This window comes from Megascapheus bottae, chromosome Y, assembly GCF_031878675.1.
Source record: "Megascapheus bottae isolate mThoBot1 chromosome Y, mThoBot2.hap1, whole genome shotgun sequence".
NCBI lineage: Eukaryota > Metazoa > Chordata > Mammalia > Rodentia > Geomyidae > Megascapheus > Megascapheus bottae.
In genome coordinates, this window is record NC_143548.1 from 1,067,381 (window position 1) to 1,073,853 (window position 6,473).

The following is a 6,473-nucleotide window of genomic DNA, read 5'->3' on the forward strand; positions in this document are numbered from 1 at the left end:
ATGGAGGGGCATCGAACCAAATCATGGTAAGTGAAGTAAGGCAGAGCCAAAGGCTCATGAAGAATTCGGCACCAGCTATTAAAAGAAAGGGTTCTCAGCTGGGAGATTCTCACAGAAAGAGAGTGCTTCCTTAGCATGCATGAAGCCTTGGCTTTGATTCCACAGGACCACAGAACTGGTGGTGTGGACGAAGTGGTAGAGCTCTAGTGGATAAACCCCAGGAGTCCTGCCAAGGCCCTGAGATCAAGGGCCAAGACTGGCCAAAAGCAAAATAAAATTTAAAAAATTGCCGAATGGATTTTCCTAGGGTCAATTTTCACATGAACACACTTTAAAATATATACTCAGAAGAGACCCAGTCTAATTCTCAGAAGCTGTGCATATGTTTGTTATGTTTCTATGGATAATGAGTTCAAGAAAGCCAGCTAGTCTCACCGCTAGTTGCCAATGTGCTAATTTATCACTGCCACATCCCCGGTAGTTGCTTGTTGCTCTTCGGTTGTCCAGAGAGATATATTCAAGCTTCCTTTCCCTAGGAATGTGAGATAATGCTAATTCTCATTCATTCCCTTTCAGAAATGATTCATCAGGCAAAACACATTGGTTCCAGGTTTTACTTCAGTTTTAATGAGTTACAATATTAAATGTATTAGGACTCTCAGGACTTGAATGGATTTTCATTTACGATGTCAACTCTCTCCGATTTCTTTGGAAAATACCTTGCTCGCCCTCAATCCTCATCACAGAACCCAGGGGCCTGTACATTACCCCTTTTAGTTTGACTGGGAAAATACAGGTAAGGAAAACCTGATGGTGAACTGAAGGAAGTGCCTAGGTTTCTCTTAGGGAAGACAACTACTCTGGTCTTTCCAGTGCAGTCAGGCAGGTTCAACCCTATTCCTCCAAATGAGAACATGGTTGCAAGTCAGGTCCTCTCAATGCCTTCTTGGGAAAGTTGTCAACAGTCTGAGAAACATTTCTGGCCTAATATTTGTCATGCATAACTCTGTCAAACTTTGCATGAGCGAGTGATAATCCCCACTATGTGTATGTCTGCTTGTGATACTTCACTGCAAGGGAACACCTGACAGAAAATGGCATCCAACATTGATGGAGTGTAGTGAAAAGTTGCACTTCCATGACAGGTTACAGCTAAGTGGTGAGAATCTGACCAGTACACGGCTCTCAAGGGGAAAGGAAAGTTTTTGTCTTTGACCATGTACAGGTATTTTTACCAAGTGCTTAAAGTAGAGTGCACTCACAGTAACCCAGGACTCTGTCATCATGCCTTACATGCTCAGTCTAGTTTCCATTGTAGCAGCATATGTGTAAATTGCACCACATTCTTCTTCTACTGCTATTCCTTTGCATTCCTTTGGTGCCATGGATTACTCTTCAGAGTTACAAGACATTGAATAAAGTTTTGGAAGTTCAGACATGGGAAAGTACTCATCACAAGTGCATTTGAGAAGATTAGCGTTCACCAAGGAAAATTTGATCTTCATTGGTTCTCTGATTTTCATGGTTAAAATGTAATTCCTTCTGGGAATGACCCTTTTTTGCCACCAAGGTTCCTTGGGTTTTACTATGAGCGGTACTGGTGGGATTCCTCCGATAATCTGATCAGCAAGTGCAGCATGATGGGTGAACTCTATCATGATGCAATCATGGCTTGGAATGGTGTGGAACCAGTAGTCTACAGGGAAATATCTACATATTCCGTACTGGCAGCAGCCTAGACAACAGAACAACAGCCAATCCTCTGCCAGAGAATGGAGTTGGACATTTGGGACAATTTAGCTCCTCATTCCCAAATGTCTTGGAACAGGTGGCCAGAATCCTATTCAAAGAAGCCACATAGAGGTCTCATTCACCCATGTTGTTAGTTAGGGAAGGATCTGGAAGTCACCGTGGAATTCATAAAACTGTTATCCTTAGCGTGACAACAGATGTGCCTTAGAACAGTCCACCTTTGCTGAGTGTGTCTGGGCTGAGATGCGACACGGTACTTGCCAGTACAAGTGGACATTAGTCTTTGAAATCCTCTGCTTCGCTGTCATTACAAACATGGATATGCATGATTTCTAAGACCCTCATTGGTACCACCATAAGCAGGACTATGGAAAGAATATTCAAAGTGCAAGATAGCTTCATTAGTGGTACCACAAACACCATCTGCACGGATGCCCTGTTCATTATGAAGATGGAAACCATATCTCTGGGCAATGTGTGTATGTGTATTAGAATACATCGAGCGTATAGTACAAGATCCTGAAGAGACGTTCCATCTTAGCTTTTCAGGAAGTCCAGTTGTCAGCAGGTATGAGTTCCATGAAATGTCTCGACACAGGTTGTTTCAGACATCTGACCCCATTTTCCACAGATCAATGAAGGCAGTCTGTTGTTGCTTCGATGCTGTGTCGAAGGCTCAGAGCCTGCTGGTAATTCTATTTCTGCAGGGTAGGTTAAATCCCCTTGTGGGTCCCACAAGCATGCATTGGGCATAATGAAAAATTCACTTGTCTTGTGAAAGTCGGTGTCATGAATGGCCGAAGATCCCTACCTGATTCCTGACTAGGACCACACTTGGGTATTGAGATGTGTATGGTTTCAGGTTGTACCTGTCACGGTTCCTGTATATCAGTGCAAAAAAGGATAACCTCTGAGAAACCCTTGTGGAAATCCAAATTGCCATTCAAATACATCATGTTCCTATGACACTTCCATAAATTTAGGTGATGGTTGTCAAATAAAGAATTCACTGCTTGCACAAAGAATCCATAGCTTGATTGCCTCTTTGTGCCAGTTTCCCTCATATCACCCCCGAAACTTCAAACAAACTCCATGGAGTCAGAAACTTGTTTTTTCTTTCTCAGCAGGATCCAATCATTAACATACATTGAGGTCTCTCTCGTCAATGCGTTTGTCTGTGTGTGTGTGTTCCTGTCTGTCTATCTGTCTATCTGTCTGTCTGGTGTGTGTGTGGGTGTGTGTGTGATTGAGTGTCTCTCTGTTTCTCTAATTTGTTTGACAGTGTTCACCTCATTCCTGTCTTCCATGCTCAAATTATACATGGAAGAGCAAAAGTACATAATTCCTTCTTATCCTAGGTAGATGCTTTCAGTCCAGTTCCTGTTCACTCTCCTTCGCATTTCTCAAGGCTCGATCCCTACCAGTGCTGACACAACAACACTCCTGACTTTTTTGGTGTATGTGGTACTGAGTTCATGCCTGTAATCCAAGCGATTGAAGGGAGATGAGATCTGAGTAAAGCAGTTCAAAGGCAGCCCTGTCATTGAAAGCAGAGAGACTCTTATTTTCCTTCACCAGTAGAGAAACAAAGTAGGGTTGTTTCTCTAAAGGCAAGGTGGTTCCCCCAGCTGAAGAAATCAAGAACCATACCCAGGCCAGAATCAGTAGAAGAGAGAACTCTGGAGCCACAGATCAGTGACAGCCCCGAGAACCATAATACATCCCTAGGAACCACATAACTAGAACATAGAAAACAGGATGACAAGGGAGACAGACAGACAGACAGAGTTTTGACATATACATGTGGGTCGGGAATCACCACGGTGTGAACTTCTCTTGTAATAAAACTCTCATGGTGAGACTCGTTTGCATATCCTTATCTACTTTACTATTATGTTACATGAGGAGAATTCAAGGTAGGTTATAGGAAGATATGAAGAAATAACCGAGAAATATGCAGGGAAGCCCAAACAACGTTTTGCTGAAGATTTCATATTTAATCTTCATCTGGAAACCCAGTCCATCCTTATCCCAATGTAATCTTTCATGGTAACAGATGTGTGGACTTGTATTTAGATTATGGTTCAGTAGGCACTTTCAAGGTCCAGAGAAATTTCCTAATGCATAATTAATTCACACACCAACATCTTTACGTTTTGAATTTTCCAATTTTCCTAGCTATGTTTCTTTGAAGGCTCAAGTGAGTAATAAATGAATACGCAGTGAATGACCCGACCACCTATGCTGCAGAGATACCAGTGAGATGTTGGCAGAAGTAATTAGAAATAATGGGTAGTTGAGGTATGGCACCCTAGTAGAACCTTGTGTGAAAATGAGTCACAGCTCTCCTTTATCAGCTGAATTCTTGCCTGTGTCTACCAATGTCAGACAAGAAATGGACGGGAAGTGTAAGAAGGGCCAGTTGTCCTCTTTTGGATGGGAAGGGGTGTGTCCGTGGACATAGGCGGAAGTGGGCGGGACTTCCTGGATGGGCGCCCCGGAAGTGAGGAGGCTGACCTGCGTCACAAAGCTGGCACCCCTCCCAGCGGCGGCCCCACACAGAAGGAAAGGTTGCCAAGGGAAAACTGCCTGCTGGGTCTACTGCCTTCCCAGTGAAGAAGGGATCCCACACTGCTGGGTTCACTGGTGAGTCCAGGAATCTTTCAAAGACCCATGAGACTCTTCGCTTTTTGTCCTTCTTTCAACTCCACCATGTGTATGTTAGCTGCTTGCCACGAGGATATTATCTTGACTATCCGCTCTCTAAACACTAGCTTTCTCCCTTCTTCCCTATGTGTCACCAGCTAGTCCCCAGAGTTTCCTTAATGTAGGCTCCATGATCCATGGACAAAGTTATTGGAACCCATTTCCTGTCCAGACTTCACAAAATGTCCATTTTGCTCCCCCATCACGGGACCTCTTTTCCTTTTCCTGTCATGATTTAGTGGGTGAGAGCAAACAGGACTTCTTGGCTCTGGCTGTAGTTCATAGTGCAAAGGCACATAAATTGTGCTGTAGTGGACTACCGACTGAGTTTGACAAACTGGACTGACTGCAGCTTGAAAATAAAAACTATGCCTAAGCCACTAATGACAAGTATTTCAGCACATCTTTCACAGATGCATGTGTTGAGATAAATATCAGATTTGATGGGAACTTTTTGTGGGTGTTTCTCTCGTACTTCTAAACATCTTAGAGTTTAATTCACCTGAACGTAATGCTACTTGTCTTGGCTATTTGCCCCGGCCAATGTTGTACCTTCTTGAAGCTGCGGACGCTTGGTGAAATACGATTTACTACCTTTCCAATATTCACTTTGAAAGTGAAATATATGCAGTGGAAAAGGGAATTACTTGGCGGATATGTGTAGCTTGGGTCATCTGTGCCTCTTTTAGACACAGTGGGAACAATGGATGCACAAAGCTCTGGGTACTTTTGTTTGGAAACATATTCCGAGACCAAGCCAGAAACGGTGATTTGGTTCAATCTGGACAATAGTGACCCTAAGAGGGCTCGGGGACCATTCCCCAGAAAGGAAATCAATCCCCAGGCCCGGCCAAAACTGACTCCGGAGGGTAAATAAAGCTTCAGAGCACGTATAGACGTTTTCCTATGAGTTTCAGGAATTTCTAAAATGACAAAGTTTTAAAATTTGGTTTTGATGGAATTAGTCATGATTTTGCTGAGATGCTTTTTCTCCCCACAGGATTGTGAAGAATACTCTGCCTGTCAGAATGGAAGAAGGTACATATCTTCCTTAATTCATTCCTGGGTAGACTCTGGGTTTGTACAGTAGATGTTTCCCTTCTTACTTTTTTCTCTTTCTTCTCTCTCTCTCTCTCTCTCTCTCTCTCTCTCTCTCTCTCGTTTTCTTTCTTTCTTTTCATTCTTTCTTTCATGCTTTCTTTTCTTTCTTTCTTTCCTTATTTCGTTCTGTTGAAACCTACAGTGCATAATGTCATAAGCTACCCAAGAAAAGTATGTTTTTGTGGGATGTTAGCTGAACATCCAAACTTTTGGTAATGAATTTGAGTTTCATAGGTGGTTTTGGAAAGGGAAGAATGGAAGTGAACTGTGTGATTGATGCCTTTCCTAAGTGTGCATGCAGAAATGTCTAACCACTCAATGATGAACTTTGTGATTGTACACAAGTTATCTCAGAAATGAGTTTCTCTACTGTTATTCCTTGGTCCACTTTAATCCATCTCAGAGTAATGGTTCTCCAAAAATGCAGACATTGCCAGAGTAATCAAAGTGAAAGGACTGTCTTTCCCAAAGCTAGGTTTTGGAACCCTTTTCTTTTTCAGGTGAATCTGTGGATCCTGAAAGGTTATTGCAGTGCCCCTATGATCAAACTCACATGATCAGGTCTTGCAGATTCCCATACCACCTTGTAAAATGCAAAAAGGTAAATGTCACCTGAAAATGGAGAGTGTCACCACATGAAATCCTACTTTTATGGATCCCGTGTAGCCACTGGGAAGGAAATAATGGTGTCAGTGTCCAGGTGGAAGGAGCAAAGAAAGACTATTTTGTGATTTCAGGACCACTTTTAGCCCACATGTGCATTGGAGTCCTACAGAATTACAATGCACCTTGTGTGGAAATAGAGCTCCACACTGCAGAGCACAGGCAAGGTGAATTTCTGGTGGACCAGCACTCCTTCAGCAAGGCCAAGCTTGCTAACAAGCGGTGCTATTCTTCTTCACTCTTGCCTAGTC

At 42.9% G+C, this 6,473-nt stretch overlaps 1 long non-coding RNA gene across 1 annotated transcript; it reads left to right on the forward strand.

Moving 5' to 3' along the window:
• The first annotated feature begins 4,310 nt into the window (after nt 1-4,310).
• LOC150040192 (uncharacterized) lies at nt 4,311-6,154 on the forward strand. Its single transcript, XR_016534034.1, has 3 exons — nt 4,311-4,398; nt 5,459-5,496; nt 6,060-6,154. It is a non-coding gene; the product is annotated as an uncharacterized LOC150040192 (long non-coding RNA).
• Nucleotides 6,155-6,473: the final 319 nt, after the last annotated feature.